Below are 17,251 nucleotides of genomic sequence, written 5' to 3'. Positions count from 1 at the left end.
ACATCCCGCTCCTTATTTGGCGATTCCGGTCCCGGCTAGGCGGGGTCGGGGAGCCCTGGCGCGGGAGCCGGGTTGCCGCCGGGACGTGCGCGCGCCCGCCCGCCTCCGGGCCGCGAAAGTGCGCGGCTCCGCCGCCGGACGGACGGCGCGGAAGCACTGGGGACCGGCCGGGTTGCCTCAGCTCCGCCGTCGGCGGCAGGCTTCAGGCAGGGCTTTCGCCACCGCCTCGTTCTCGGCTCGCGCGGTTCGCTTCCCCCGGTGCCCGCGGAGGGGCCGCGCGCCGGCAGCCGCGATGCGGAGTTTCCCGGGTGCTGGCAGCGCGGCCTGGCGGGGGCTGCCCGCTCTCTGAGAAGGGAACCTCCGGCACTTCGTAGCTCTGCCGAGATCGAAGGAGCTCGGTACGCGGCCCTGGACCGGGACGCTCTGCGCCGCCCTCACGCAACGGAGAGCAGGTGCCGCTCGGCTGCGGCACCCGCTGTGCTGGGTGCGCTGTGAAGCGACACCGCTCGGGGCTCCGCTCACAAACCCTCAGGGTATAAACCCTCACTGACGCGCCTTGATACGGCCGCAGCTACTTGCCGCCCCGCAGCCGGCTCTCACGCCGGCTCCGCACGGAACCGCTGCTGTTTGCCAAGGGGCTGAGAGCTTCAGCCTCCTGCCCGAAACGGCGCGCACAGCGCGGAGACGCAAGAGAACGCTCCACGGGCCAGCGGGGAGGCTCCCGTGCTATAAATAGGCGGTCGACGCGGCCACCGCTCCGCCCCGCTGCCGGCGCGGGGCTCCCCTGGCGCCGGGCCAAGCGGCACCGGCGACGCAGTGCGGTCGCAGTGCGCGTGCGCAGTGTCGCGGCGAGGGTTTCCCCGCATTGCGCGGGGTTTCTGTTGGCCCGCGGCGGGGGGGAAGGGGGGGAGGTGTCGCCGCGGGCGAGTCACGCCGCGGTCCTCCCTGGGGCGTCTGTGCCGGCGTGCTCCGGCTGGCCCGATCGGGTTGCGTCGGGCCTGTGACGCTGCGGGAAGCCTGGCTGCGCCGGCTCGCTAGCGCTCGCGTCTTCGTGCTCTGTTAGATCTCGTTTTGCCGCATAGATGGAGGGGCGCGGAGGGCAGTTCGCACGCGCTCGCTTTTGGCACGGTCCGCACGCAGGCGGGAACTCGCAGCCCTGCCCGCAGCGCTACGCGGCCGCCAGCAGAGCTGGCGTTTCCCCGCGGAAATCCTAGCCGAGCACCTCGGATGCTAGGGAGCCCTCCTGTGCCACGGGAAGGCGGTTGGGTAAATCATAGCACCAGGCGCTGCTGCCTTTTTGATTTATATTCAAGGTGCGAGCGACAACAAGGCTCAGTCTTTCCACTTCTATAGAAGGTTTACACCTCTCTAGTGCGCTGTTTTATCTAAGTTGCTATTTGTAGAGCCAACTCGTCTGCAAGACTGCACTGCCTCCTACACTTGTGCGTTCCCACTCCTAAAATCAGCTATGGATGGCAGCTGAGCAGTGCCTCCAGGAAATGCATGAAAAGCTCCCTCTCATCTGCAGTCTCTGTCTCAAAGGCAGTTAACGTGCATTTGTTCTTTGATATCGACTCTTTAGAGAGATAAATTGCGTTGCTGTTCAAATGTCATTGCACCAGTCCAGACCTTTAATTTAAACGTGATTCAGAGATCATCCTTTTTTTCACAGATTCAACTCTCTGCTGCAAGACTTTTGAGAAGTCTTATACATGATGATTGCAGCTTGTCTCAGGTTTCCACTGGCACATTGCAGTTTAGAGTCCTGTTAGAAAGGATTAATCTAATGCTATAGGCCTTACACAGAATCAAGTTTGGAAGGATCATCTGTAGATCATCTATTCTACTGACCTCCTCAAAACAGGAGCAACTACAGCAAGCTGAACAGGGCCTTGTCCAGTTGAATTTTAAATATCTCCAAGGATGGAGCCTTCACAACTTCTCTGGGCAACCTGTTCAAGCATTCAGTCATCCCTACAGGAAAAGAAAAAATAAAATAAAAATAATTGCAACAAAAATCCACACCTTTTGTTTAAAATCGATTATTATTATTATTATTTTTCCAGTTTGTGTGCATTGCTTTTCACTAGACACCACTGAGAAAAATTTGGCTCTGTCTTTTTTATATCCTCTTGTAGGATATTTGTGCATGCTGATGTCAGTCTCTTCTGAACCTTCTCTTGTCCAGACTGAAAAGACTTGTCTCTCAGCCACTCCTCATCCAACAGTCCTATAATGTTGAAGACTGGACTATTCAGCGGATAAGGAATTGGTCGGAAGGTCGTAGCCAGAGAGATATAGCCTATGGCTCTATTTCCAGGTGGAGACCAGTGATGAGTGGTGTCCCCCAAGGGGTCAGTTTTGGGACCAGTACTGTTTAACATCTTAATCAGTTTTACAGACAATGGGATTGAGTGTGCCCTCAGCAAGTTCGCAGATGACACCAAACTGACTGGTGCAGTTGTTATGCCAAAAGGAAGGGTGTTCCAGAGGAACCTTGACAAAATCAAAAGATGGGCCAAAATAGACCCAATGATGTTCAGCAAAGCCAAGTTCAAAAAGCGTTGCACTTGGGTCACGGCAATCCCGGATACATATACTGACTGAGAGAAGAACTCACTGGGAGCAGCCCTGCCAAGAAGGATTTAGGTGCCAGAAGGCCAACAATATCGTGGGCTGTATCAAAAGAGGGATGGCAGCAGAGCGATGGAGGGGATTGTCTCTGTCTACTCCATCTTTGTGAGGCTCCACACAGAATACTGCGTCCAGGTCAGGGGCTCCCAGCACAAGAAAGATGAGGAGCTGTTGGAGAGGATCCAAGAGGAGGGGCACAAAGATTATCTGAGGGCTGGAGCACCTCTCCTACAATGAATGATTGAAGGAGCTTGGCTTGTTCAGTCTGGAGAGGAGAGGGCTCCAGGGAAACCTCATTACAGCCTCCAAATATATAGGGAGATTATAAATAGGAAGGAAATAAATGTTTTACACATGTAGATAGTGATAGAACAAAGAGGAATGGCTTTAAACTAAAGGAGGGGAGACATAGATTAGGTATTGGGGAAGTTCTTCACTGAGAGAGCAGGGAGGTGCTGGAACAGGCTGCCCAGAGAGGTTGCTGATGCCCCATCCCTGGACATGTTCAAGGCCACGTTGGATGATGCGCTGGGAAACCTGATCTAGTGCTTGATCTAGCAATTGGCAACCTTGCCCACGGCAGGGTGGTTGGAACTAGATGATCTTTGAGGTCCCTTCCAATGCAAACTGTTCTAGGATATGCTCCTGTCATATAATTGTGCTACCAGCCCTTTGCTGGACTTGCTCCAGTATGCCCACATTTGCCTTGTTCTGGGGAAGAGAACTGCTTCAGAACTGCAGACAGAGTGGCATAAACAGCTTGAGCTACATATAAACTATTGTTTAAAACAAAACAAAACAAAACAAAACAATTTTGCTATGTGACCCCCCTACCATTCCAGTGAGGTTTTCTGGGTTCACTGAAGCACTGAAGAGGCAGCTACATTTTGGTCAGTTTTTGATCTCAGAAGTCCTATATGAGAAAAAAACAACAACAACAACAACAAAGTTTTTGATTGACAAAACTCAAATCTCAACTGTATCCTCCTGATCAATGATCATTATGTTCCCATTATCTTTCTCTCTCGTTCTCTTTTTTTTTTTTTTTTTACTAAACGAAAGAATCTTTTGCATTATCTTGCTGAGGTTTTATGATATATTAGCTGAGTCATCTTTTCTTTCAAAGATGTTGTGTTTCTCTAGATATGTAGTAATAACAGCAGTGTTTATAATTTCTCTAGGTCTCTAACTAGTCATTCAAATTCACATGCCTTTGATTTCCTTTATCCCAAACCTCTGATTACCTCATTCATTTCCCTGTTCTATTTCTACTCAGTACTGTACTTAATATTCCAAACTGTGCAAGTTTTCATAGGTACCCCCTGAAAAATTTGTATTATTCTCTCTTTATCATTATATATTATACTATATGCCTGAGGAGTTAAAAAAAAAAACAGGAATGAGAATTCCAGCTTTTTAAATAAATACTGTAGAATTGTTTCCTCTCCCTTCTACCTCCCAGAAGCAAGCCTTAAAAGCTATTACATTGTTGTGCTGTATGTATGTAACATACAGATATTTAAATGTATTTATCATTAATTTTGTTTTACTTGCAGGCTTTTGGATGAAGGCTCAAAGAGAAGATAATTTAAAATTTAACACTACTTAAATTTAAGTAGTCTTTTCAATACTATGACAGTGAGAAACAGATTTTATCAGTACTTTTGAATGTATGGCTTTGCTCTGAAATGGAAATCCCCATGTTTGCTGCAAATTCTTACTGCTTTCAGGTACGTAATTTCCTTCATTTTGTAAGTAGGTCTGAAATGCACTATACACTTCCTTTGTAGTGGTATATCTAACCACAAGAGGGAACTCTTCTCAGTTACTATTTCAGGAGGTGGACGTGGTCTACGGTATGAAGTAAAGCACTGCTTGGGTAAAAATCAGTTTATGTAGGTGCTTTTTTGTTTGTCTGTTCGTTTCTCCTTGCTCCTCAGACGTTATATATGAGCAGAAAGCTGGAATCACAGATTTTTCTTAGAAATCTAGGAAATCTGAAGGGATTTCCCTCAAGTTTTGATGCTTCAATTTAAACAAATCCTTAAAAATAGTTCTTTTAGGATGCATGACTTAATAGACTTCAAAAGCCTATAAAGCTTGTGTCATTGAAAAAAAAATGCTATACAGTACTTGAAGTATTCAAACATCTCTCCCCTACTGCCTCAGAGTACCTCTGCTCTGCTAAGTTGTGCTCTTCAATTTTGATAGCTTGGCTGAGGTTGCTAAGAGACAATGTGTGCCTTTGTTCACCGTTTGCCCTGTGACAAATGGTATTAGGTCTCCTATGGGCATCAGAACAATATTGTCACCCACACATAAGCCTCTTCTCTTTTATCCTTGCAGAATTATTATATGAGAAATATTGCTCAAAGTAGAGGTAAGTGGTGAAAGAAAAGCAAAGCACAGACAGGTGAGCGCTGTAAGATTCAACAGCTGCAATCAATAAGCAGAGAAGATTGATGGCTATAGCAGTGCTGGGATCTCACTTACTGTGGCACAAGCAGTCACTTTCCAGCTGAGTTGTCCTCAAAGCAACAGTTTGTAATAACGCACTGTGAAAATTAGGTTAAGTAACAGAAAGCATGTACTAGCAGCATGTAAAAAGCAAGGGCAGTAAGAGCTGTGTGCCTCTGCGCACAACTCTTCAGGATTTTTCTTTCCTGATCATTTTTTTAATTCTGTATTTTAGTATCTTTATGACACGGATGTGATTGTGAGGAAGAATCAGAGGCTGAATGGTTTGGGATTATTTTAATTATTCTGCTTAGCTGAAGAAACAACCAAGTTCTCAAAGTCTGTTCTTTGTTCTGCAACTTGTATTCATGGATGAAACTTGCAAAACTGCCCTTGTTGAGTTTGTTTTTAGACTTCTTGTCTGCTACTGTAATCAATTACTATTTTAGTTCCAGGCTTCAGAATATATTTTCAGTTAATAACTATCTTAATCATAGCCTATTTTATGTTCCTGGATGCATTTCCTAACAAGTGAAATATAGTTTGGGCTATAGTCACTTTGAATTCCAACCACAGCATTTCTCTTTTGTTTTTGTCTCCTAAAAAAACCATGGTATTATTTTTTCTCTGCCTATGAAGCTGACCAGAATATATAAATAACAATATAAACAGGTTGGCATGAGAAGTTAATGAAAATTTTAATAAAGGTCGATAGGAAGAGGTACTCTACAGCTTTCTTGAGTAGGAGCAGCAGACCACAAATCCAAGTGTTGAAACAGATTCTGCTCAGGAACATCCACAGTTACACCATTTGTCTTCATAGATATTATTAGAGTTGTTCAGCCTGTAATTGGTGGACTGGTACATGGACTAAATAAGGTGATGAGTTTTCCCAAATCTCTCTAGAGTAGAGCAACTAAAAATCCAGTGCTAGGTACTACTTTGAGTCAAATGAGTTTAAAACTGCACACAATCATCAAATATCTTTCCTCTTTTTCTTTATCTAACATGTTTTTAAGTGCGAGTTCACCACTCATCAGCATGTCTAGCACTTAACTTCTAAGTTCTAGAACTAGAATTTGACTTTTCTGTATTAAATTTTTAACTGACAAACATTTCTACCCCATTTGCTCAGTGTTAGTAAATGCATTGCTGCAGTCACCTGGATGAACAGTAGCTACATCTAAACCACGCGAACCCTTGCTGTCATCGTAAGAGATTGTCAGAAGCTCCGGTTTCAGCCTCTTAGCTTCCCAAGTTTCAATCTCGCTTGTTTTATTTCTAATCATAGCTTAAATTTGTGCAAGTTTCTGGCACTTCTCGTACACAATTTTCAATGTAAGAGGATAATACTTTCTCATTCTCTATCCATTCCTCAAATGTTTATTTGCCCCCTTTTCTTTAAAAAGAGAATGAAATGCTGTAAAGACCCTCCCTCCCCAATAACAACGACAACAAAACAAATCACAACAGTATCAAAAAAACACCACCAGCAAAAACAGAAACCCCAAACCTCACCACATTAGGAAGCAAGCTATAGCAAAACTAAGCTTATGCTTCCTATGAGCGTCAATGCTGCTTCTAGCTCAGTATCCATGGAAACCTGATCTCCTATCCTGCTGCAGGAATTAACTGAAGATCCCAGCCATTTGTTTGAAGAATCCCTTTGATATCAACTCACATCAAGGTTTCAAGTATCTGAAATATTCTATTAATGACATTTGAAACAGGGGGAAAAAAAGGGATTCTATTAATACATTTGAAACAGGGAAAAAAAAGGGGGGGGGGGGGGAGAGTGAAGGTAGTATTTGCTTTTACCAACTTAAAGGAAAAGGGCAATCTACCTCTTTAATTCATCAGAACTAGGTCACAATACATGAATACTACATTTTGGAAAACATTTATTTCAAAAGGAGCTTGGCCTAAATACTGACAACGGGAATTTTCAAGCATCTGGGAACTCTCTATGTGAAATTTCTTTCTCTTTCTTTGTACAAGGTCTGTTTTTTTACTTATGCCACTATCTTGTATCAACTCAGGGAAAAAATCTGCCACCCTTTGGTATCAGAACATACCTTCCTTTACACCTGTTGATTCTGTCCTAGGGTATAATGTACAAAGCTTCAAAAAGGAGAGACCAAAATGAATCTTTGCTAGGGAATATTGTTTCCATATTTGTCTTTGAAACTTTTTTTTTATTAATTATAAAGATGAGTACATTGCATTCCCAAATACTCTACTGAATCACCCATGTCCAGGCATCTATATTTACACTTTCTTTTGTTTGGCTTCTATGTCCAGCTTATTTTCCTAATATAGCTGATTTGCTTATTCTGATTCCAAATCATCTTATACTTCACTTTTCTTTTTAAACACCAGTTTTCTCCATTTTCATTATTCTGATACTTTGTATTTAGATGCTGCTCCTTTTGTAATAATAACAATTACAACTATGTCAGGAAGTCAGATCCTACCTGAAGAACTAAATTTCATTAAATGCCAGTTATGCTGCTTGACCTGATAGTGTTTTGTAGCCATGGGAGGAGCTTTGTTTGGAATCTTTGGCTCACAGACAAAATTCAGAAAAGGACAATTTATTATATTAGCCAACGTCAAGAGCCTTTCTCCATCCCTAGTTTCTGCTATTGAAATAGTGTGAAGTATGATAGTGTGAACTAGGATGTCGGTTTGGTGGGAGGGGATCAGGGAAGCAAAGTCCCTCCCACTGTAAGTGAAGATCAGATTCATGACTGCCTGTGGAACCTGAACATCCAGAAGTCTATGGGTCCCAATGAGATGTACCACAGAGTCCAGAGGGAATTAGCTGATGTGGTTGCCCAGTCACTGTCAATGATATTTGAAAAGTCGTGACAATCAGGTGAAGTCCCTAGTAGCTGGAAAAAAGGAAACATTGCACCCAGTTTTTAAAAAGGGTAGAAACAATGACCCCAGGAACTACCCACCACTCAGTCGCACCTCTACGGCATGGAAGATCACGGAACAGAACCTCCTGGAAGTGATGCTAAGGCACATGGAAGGCAAGGAGGTGATACAGGAGAATCAGCATGATTTCACCAAGGGCAAATTCCTCTTGATGAACCTAGCAGCCTTCTATGATGGTGTCACTGCATCAACGGACAAGGGAAGAGCACTGATGTCATCTACCTCAACTTTAGTGAGGCATTTGACACGGTACCCCACAGCATCCTTCTCTCCAAATTGAAAAAAGATGGATTTGATGTGCAGACTGTTTGATGGCTGCAGGACCAGCTCCAGAGAGCAATGGTCAATGGCTCAATGCCTGGATGGAGATCGGTGACGAGTGGTGTCCCGCAGGGGTACCTGGAACTGGTGCGTTAACTCTTTAACTCCCAGTGCACTACACAATATTATGATGTGGAATACTGATAACAAAAAATCATAAAACCATGACAGCATGCCTCCTAGTTTTTGCTAATCCACAAGATAATGATGCAGAGCACAACTGGTACTTCTGTCCAGTTACAAAAACTCTGGCTCAAATAGTTTTCCCACAATTGACATACCACACTCAAATACCCAGAAAATATTTGCATTCCTACAGGAGAAAAAGATGCATGGAAGATGACATAACTTGCATATACATACCTATCTGTGAAATGAGACGCTACAGCATGTGAGAGATGAACTCCCATCACTGAACATGGATGAGCCCATCGATGGCTGTGAAAATAGACTATTGTAGATATCACTGTTCGGGTAAGAAAGGGGATGCATTCCAAGTATTGCAGTTTCTTCCCATTTGGGAAAATGTGAGAGGTACATAACCTGTCCAAGAAAGCTACATAAGAATTGTCTCAGTTTGTGATATAGACAGCATGTTTCCAGATACATCAAAGCAGGAGCTGGAATCAATAGTACCAACCACACCTGAAGCTGGCCTTGTTACTATCTATCGGTATAGAGAGCATACATTCAGAGCGTTTTAAAATATATTATGCTCAACTGCATACTACCCTATTGAAGCTGAAAACAGTATATGTTCTTTAAATATTGAAAATGAGGGGAATTGTACCATTCTTCATTTCTACATTGAATGACCTTTTTTATGGCTGACAGAAATGGTGATTGCAACCAAATTCAGCTCACCTTTTCTCCACCATGAGTAGAAACTGTGATTTAGAAGAACTGTCATTTAGAAGAGTATTTTCTAAGACTGAAAGTCCCCTCTTCATGGCTCCTCTCTGTAGAAACTCTCTTTTTATGATGGCAGAATGTACAGACACATTTAGAACCTGAAGTACTGTAGTCTTGTATCTGTAGAGGTCCTTCCATTGCCAGTTTCGCAGAGGAAGGTTGTCACCAACCAGATGGAGCTAGGGTTGATTTCAGGAAAGCCTGAATAATCAATTGCAGAGTTATGGGAAGACGCAGAGATCAAGAATCAAGGGGATTTTAAAAGTATTTTTTCTCCCTCAAATCCTTTAGATCAAATAAAGTTTGGTAATAAATCTGATGCTTATGTAAGCCTCTCCAGCAATTTGAGGCAGGCCTAGAATTTACATGGTGTGATAGCTGGCTCAGAAAGAGGTGCTAAATAGTTTAAAGTACACAGATTCTACAGCTAGTTTCCCATTTCTTCTGATAGAACTGGCATTGCTAAACATCACTAAGAGATGAACACAGACGTAATATACAGTCAGGCATGCACAAACAACTTGTCATTCTCTCAAACATATCATCACATGGTGCTTCAGAAGTGGCATGTGGACAAAAATGCAAATGCTTTTACTAAGAATTTCTGAATTAGGATACCAACGGACATTGCCGGGTTCTCTTTCATGCAAGTCCAAAGACCTACTGTAAGATTTGTTGACAACACCTGATCCTCTTAGTGAATGAAAGGCACATTACCTTGCTTTTCTCAGAGAAGCAGATTTGTTCTACAGGCATTGTGATTATACTCATTATCTTAGCTCACAAGGACCAGTATTTTTAAGGGAAAATAGTTTTCCCTTCAAGCTAAAGTAAAAAATACTACATTGTATTATATTGTTATTCACCACCGAGACTGAGAATTCCATGTATGATTAATGAGTCATCCGTTTCAGGAATGCTCAGGCTGGTTTCCTGGAATCAGACTCTTTACACATCAAGGGATTCAAATATTGTCAGAGATGAGAGCTAGCCAAACACAGATATTCAGGGAGAAATCAGTAGGCAATCACTTGCATATACACACATATACAGACTAGCTAGACCTTCTCTGTGTTCCTCTTCTCACTGTAAAACAAATAAACAGAATAAAACAAACAAAACTGACCAGACAAAACCATCAGCTCACTTGCTCACATCAGTAATTACCATTAGGTGTTCTGAATCTAAAGTCCTAGGATAAAGTACCAACTCAGTGAAAGAACTTGATTTACATTCATTTGCAGTAAGAACACGAGAAGCTTTACCATAATAAAGGGCTATCAGAAGCCATAACAAAAAACATACATACGCTGTCTTCACCCAGTTCAGTCGACTTAGACTTCACAAAAAACATGAAAGAAATGATGAAGCTAGCCAGCACGATTTGATGTGAGCTTAGAGCGAAACTGGTAACAAAATGAAACAATGAAGTAGCTAAAAACAAAACAAAACAAAACAAAAACAATTTTCTGTGGTAATACTCACGTAATGAAATTTAATGCTGGATAATGCTACAGAAGCCAATCACAAATGATTACAAAACAGGCTACACGAACTAATGAAGGATTATCTATTGGTTGCTATTAAACAATGTTGAGAAGTAGCTCCTGGCTCAGGCATCATTTAAAAGTATATGATACTCTAGAAAAGAGAAGAAAGAAGAATTACTCTATGCTTGTTCTCTATGTTACACGTTATCAGCATCTACTGGGAAAACAGACCCAGGAATTAGACGGGTTAAAGAGACCTGATCTGGCAATTTTTCGCGCAGCAAAACTGTACAGAAGAATTCTTAAAGTGTTCAGAAGTCTTACTTTCACAAAAGGAATAATTAAGAAGCACCAAGATTATTTTAAAAAGTGTTATAAGATGCAAATAAGAGATCTAAATATATCATCCTCAGAATCTAAGAATAGGAACACAAAGAAAATATATTTTTGCACAATATCTAACCCATGGAATGTCACACACATCCAGCAGGCGGAGAAAACACTGAACACTACATCTAGTTAAAAATATGTTTTAAACTGTATTTATTTTAAAGACAGACTTTTCCCTCTCTGACCATGACTGCTTCTATATGGCATAGTACACATTACTGATTTAAAGTACTTTCAGTTCCAAGATTTAAAAAGAAGCTATATTATCCAAGTCAAGATAGTTAACAGCCCTTGCAATTATCTACCTCTGAATCACTTGGTACCATCAGAGATATGCTCATAAAACAATCAGCAGCTTCTACTTCTGTTTTCTTATCAAATGAAACCCCAAAACATTTAAACAAAAGGGTTTACAGAATATAGAAGTACATCAACAGCATCAAAAGCTCCAGAAATGCAGCATATTTATCCTCATGGAGTTGGGTCCTCGCCCTAACATATCAGTTCTTTGTATACTGCTGTTAATTTTTGATTTTATTTGGGAAAATACTATCCAGTGAAGATTCGGAGACAAAAAAAAAAAAAGTAGAGAGAATTTAGTGCATAAATGCCATTAGCAGAAGCCCACAAATTTATGGGCAGCACAAATGTTTTGCTATCTTTTAAGAATGATTTAAAATACCTTCAGCAATATTTTCAGAAGTATTTTTGGTTATATGTGACATTTAACTGTCATTTTTTTGAAGTTGTTTTTCATGCAAATCTTTAAAACATACTTGTCTTTGCATATTTGCACTTGGCAATGGGACGGTTAGCTCCAGCTCAATTCTGAGAACCAAAAAGCAAGTAAAACTATTTTCAAGTAGGGCTGCTCTGAGTTAGATTGGAAACTGTAGTAGCCCTAAGTGATATTGCTAGTTTCCAGAGGCAATTGTTACCTTCTGATTTTAACATATTCTAAATTCTCTAGATATTTTACTTCATGGGAATTCATTTGTTAAATATTCTGCAAGCCTACTTCTTGGTAATAAAATGTGCTTCATTTAATGTTTTGTACAACTGAATAAAAGTAATTCTGTGAGATTAATATAGGAGGGTTCATATTAGTTTTGTCTGTTCACATAGCAGCAGTATTACTCATGGACAGTGCAAGACTTTCAAGTTCATCTCTGAAATGCATTGGTTAAACATTCAGTAAAGAAGGAATGCCACAGCTATCTTGAATGTACAAGGATGAGGCTACTGTTGCCTAGTGCTAAAAGCAAGCTGCACAGAAAGAGCTTGCATTTATACTCTTTAATAGCATAAAGAATTTATTATAATAGACAATTAGACCAATATGAGTCTTACAGTTAAAAAGAGACATTCTACCTATTTTGTGTTGTGTATATACAGAGCACAGAAGAGATGAGAGGACTTACTGGCCTGGCTGCAGCTGACACAGAGGAGGCTGATGACTTAATGACATTACGTCAGCTTTCACCTGTGAGCATGCTAGCCACAACACCCAAGCATCTGATGGTTTGGAGAGGGCACCAAGCTGTGTGCTTCAGTCAACACGCTGGAGGGAAGGGTTGCCATCCAGAGGGCCCTGGATGGGCCTCAGAGCTGGGTCCTTGCAAATGCCACAAAGTTCAAGAAGGCCAAGCACAGGGTCCTGCATCTGGGCCAGGGCAATCACAAACATGAATACAGGCTGGGCAGCGACTGGATCGAGAGCAGCACTGTGGAGGATTTGGGGGTACTGGTGAACAAAGAAATCTGCTGCAGAAGCCTTTCTGATGCTTTTGATTAACAAGTTGTTGTCATTTGAGGCAAGAATGGTTCATAATACACTGTAACTACATTGCATAAAAACTGCATTGAATATCTGTTCAGAAACTTTCCACTCACCTCAGTTATTGTGGTGCTATTTCTGGTTCCTCTGGGGCTGGGGACAGAAAATGTTACTCTGCTCTTTGCTAGTCATCAGGAACAACCAGTGTGCTGATACTGCAGTGGCCTCACAAGTGCTCTGGGGCAAAGGTACTTTACTCGGAGTTAGGTACTTGCAGAGTTCAAGGTTACACAAGGTATGTGCCTGCTGGTTATACCTCTGTGGTGTACTAAATGCACGGTGGACCAGGTCTATCGCCTATTATGGGACTGCAGCAACAAGATAACATTGCTTCTAGCATACCTACCATCTGCTGAGGATGGAGAAGGAAGGAAAGAGGAGTAGTAGTTGTTTCCTGGGATATTTTTGCTTTGTGATTTACCATAGTATTTTACCTTTGAATAATCATATATACCATAAAACAAATCAAATGTTTAAATTGAAAGCTAATAATCCCCTCATTTTTAGATATTTTTTCAGCATTGATTTTCACAGGTTAGCAAATACAGTGTTAAAAACTCCTGTGTTTTGGAGACAACCTTTCGTTGTTGCAATGCAAATAGGTGTTAACTTTTTCTTATTCTCAGTAATTTGATATTATATAAATTTAACAATATCTTCCTTTGTCCTTTTTTTTAACACAGAATTAAATGTGATGTGGCTCTTTCACACTGTTAAGCTTCATGTTTGCATTTCCCAAGACTTAATTTTAGCCATTCAATTTTTATTTTTAATTAAAATTAAAATTTTATGTGAACAGAAGATTTTTTTCATTGCATTCAGTAACATCTTAAGCACTTTGAAAAATAAATGTCACAGACAATTTAGCTAGCTCTCCTTTCATACTTCTCAACAGGTTATTGTTCCTGATTGCATATTATTTACTTTTTATTTCTCAAGATTAAACTATGTTGGAGAGTCCAAAAAAACCCACAGCTTTACTTCAAGGAAAATCTGAGAGCAAAGATCAATGCCTAAGCCTAGAGTAAATTAAAAATAATTATCTCCGGATAGAACAAGTCTTATGGTTATGAGACTAGAGGTAGACTTACAGGTTTCACACAGTCCAGCTTGCAAAGAAGAAAAGTGTGATTGTAATACAATTAAAATACACTACAGATATATCACCAAATGCAAGAACTTCTCAACATGACTGAAATAGCCCAAGCCTGGATTGTATGCATGGAGATATTCAAGCTTTGTCTGATGCCTGCCTGTGTGAGCTCTTGTAGTGTACCTTCTACAGCAGAAAGGTTGGACTCGATCTCAAGGTCCTTTCCAACCCCTGCAACTCTGTTTCATTATTTTAATCTTGAGTTCACTTAACAGTCCTATTACTGAATGCTAAACAAGAACTCTAGAATTAACCTGAGTGAAAATGGGAGCTCATTGCTGTTTTCTGATTAATATGCCAGAAGGTCTGTGTGACATTTCTATGGAATGCCTCTGTGCTCTTGGGACTTGATGATTCAGTGCAGAGCTGCCTGGAATTTCTACAAAACTTCAGCCGTTCTCACTTCTCAAATGGTTTCCTATTACCAGCCTGTCAAGTTAAACTAAAAATAATTACTTTGTCTGCAATAATAAGGAGAAAATCAAAATTTCACAGCACAATGTGTGCCATGCAGCTTACTAGAAAGCAGCAACTGTGTTTTCAAAGAGCAGCATGAAATGTTTCTTCTGCTTTTTTTTCTGGGGGGGGGAAAAAACAAAAAAACAAAAACAAAAACAAAAAGCAAAAAACAAAAAACAAAGTTTGAGTTGCAAACTTTACAAATTTTGGTAACACTCAAGCTAAAGAGGTCTGCAAATAAATCTCCTCAAGGTCAGTTTGACAATATATGTTCCTTGCTCATCATAGTATCATGAAAGAACAGAGATCAAGAAAAAGGCTGTATTTAGAACTGGACTAGTAACTGGCAAAACAGACAAATGAAATAACTGGAAGTCTTGTGGAGTATCAGAAATTTGCAGTGTTTTGAAGAGCAAAATTACGCTATTTAGAGATAACCATGAGTCAGTCACCACAAAGTAAATGGTATTTAATGGAAAAGACCAACTTCAGTACAAAACACCTCACTGGACCTCTCAAAGTCCAGAAACTGTCACCTACATGCCTAAAGTTAGGTAGATACTGATCTCTATCCTGTGCACATGCCATTCTGAGATCATCCTTAATTTAGCAGCAAAACAGAATGAAGACAAAGACAAAATATATTGTGGGATCTACAGGTAAGAAGCAGTGAAAGACTTTACTAATATTCCTCCTATATGAAAAATTTATTTTGAAACAGGAGATAGAAATGTAATTACAAAAGCAACTAGAGTAGGTGGAGCTGAAATTGTTTGCCTGTATTAAATGCAGGAGAAAACAAATGGACAAAATGTAACACATAGAAAAGAACAGGAGTACCTTCACAGGCACTGAAGAAGACATGATACTGATGACTTCTGAAGTTCAGTCACAGAATAAGCACCTACCAAATTTAAGATACTGGTGTTCCCAGACATTTTAAGTGCATTGTATGCGTATTTGATACAACATTAAATTGTATACTTTAAGAAATAGCCTCATAGGCTATTTCAGAGGGAAAGTAACAGATCATTACTTAAGTTTATTGAGAGTTTTTAATGATATTCAATTATATCTCAGGAAATTAAAAATCTGGATATCCCACATTTGTTGACAAAGACCTACAAACACAACAGGTTGAAAAGGTACTCATAGAATACTTAAAAACTAGTATGTTTTGCAGTCATTAGTGAATCTTAAATCAAATTCACTAAAAATATAAGTTGAGGTTAATGTAAAAGCTGTTGAACCTATGAAAAACAAAGGATTTCACTATATCTAACAGCTAAATTCCTTTTGATTTCAGGAATGCAGGATTGTATCAAAAAGCTGAAGGGAAATCACGGTAAGAATTGAATTTAAAAAAAAAGTGAGGCCTGAGAACAAAAGGGGGAAAAAAAGGTTGAAAGTACTATTCGTCTAAATAGAAATGATGTCTTTAATTATCTGAAAAAAAAAAAAAACCCGAAAAAAAAAAACCCCACTAGAAAACAAGTTAAAGAGAGCAGTAAGAAACTGCAAAATTCATATTTGAGATGCATCACAGCAGCAGCAAAAGATTACTGTATGCAGTTTTTCTTCCTATAATCTCACAGAAAAAAGGTCATTCTACTTTCAAGGCGGCCATGCTTGTTGACAGATATTTCTACACAAAAAAGGGGATTCACACAGAATGCACAACATTCAGTCAGGAATATTTTATACAAAAACTTTTAAAGGACCAAGTATGTAAAGTTTAGTAAAATATCATCCCCTGTGTATAACCTGTGTATTCAATGACATCTTCCTTCTCCTTTGAGTAGATCTAAATAGGTCAGGATTTTCAAGACCTCATAGTTTTTGTTTATGCTTAACATCTTTAACTTCACAAACTCATAGAATTGCAGAAGTTGGAAGGGACCTCAATAAATCTTTGAGCTCCCTCTGAATCCCTCTGAATAAGAAAGTGGGCAGAGGAGGTAGGAAGTCAGTGTGCTGAGGGCAAAGAAAGGTGTGTACAAGCTCTGGAAACAAGGCCATGTCACCTGGGAAGTATACAGGGATGCTGTCCGGACTTGCAAACGTGGGATCAGGAAAGCCAAGGCGCAGGTGGAACTGAACTTGGCGAGGGACGTGAAAAACAACAGGAAGACTTTGTACAGGTACCTTGGCCAGAAGAGACAGGCCAAAGCAAGTGTACCTCCTTCGGTAACTGTAAAAGGAGAACTAGCTTCAACGGACAAAGAGAAGGCTGAGGTGCTGAAGGAGTTCTTTGCCTCGGTCTTCACTGCCAGCCAGGATTCCAGTACTTCTCACATCCCTGAGCCCTGCATCCCTAAACCTCTGGGTGGGGACCAGGGTGGTAAATCCCCCCCTGCTGTGAGGACATAGCAGATACGAGACCGCCTCATGGGACTGAATGTGTACAAGTCTATGGGGCCGGATGGCGTGCACCCCAGGGTTCTGAAGGAGCTGGCTGAAGTGGTTACCGAGCCGCTCTCCATCATATTTGAAAAGTCGTGGCTGTCAGGTGAGGTCCCGGATGACTGGAGGAAGGGTCACGTCACTCCCATTTACAAGAAAGGAAGTAAGGAGAACCCCGGGAACTACAGGCCGGTGAGTCTCACCTCTGTGCCTGGGAAGATCATGGAACAGATCATCCTGGATGACATGCTT

This window comes from Phasianus colchicus, chromosome 15, assembly GCF_987193195.1.
Source record: "Phasianus colchicus chromosome 15, bPhaCol1.hap1.1, whole genome shotgun sequence".
Lineage (NCBI taxonomy): Eukaryota > Metazoa > Chordata > Aves > Galliformes > Phasianidae > Phasianus > Phasianus colchicus.
Note: the sequence above shows the minus strand (reverse complement) of the source record.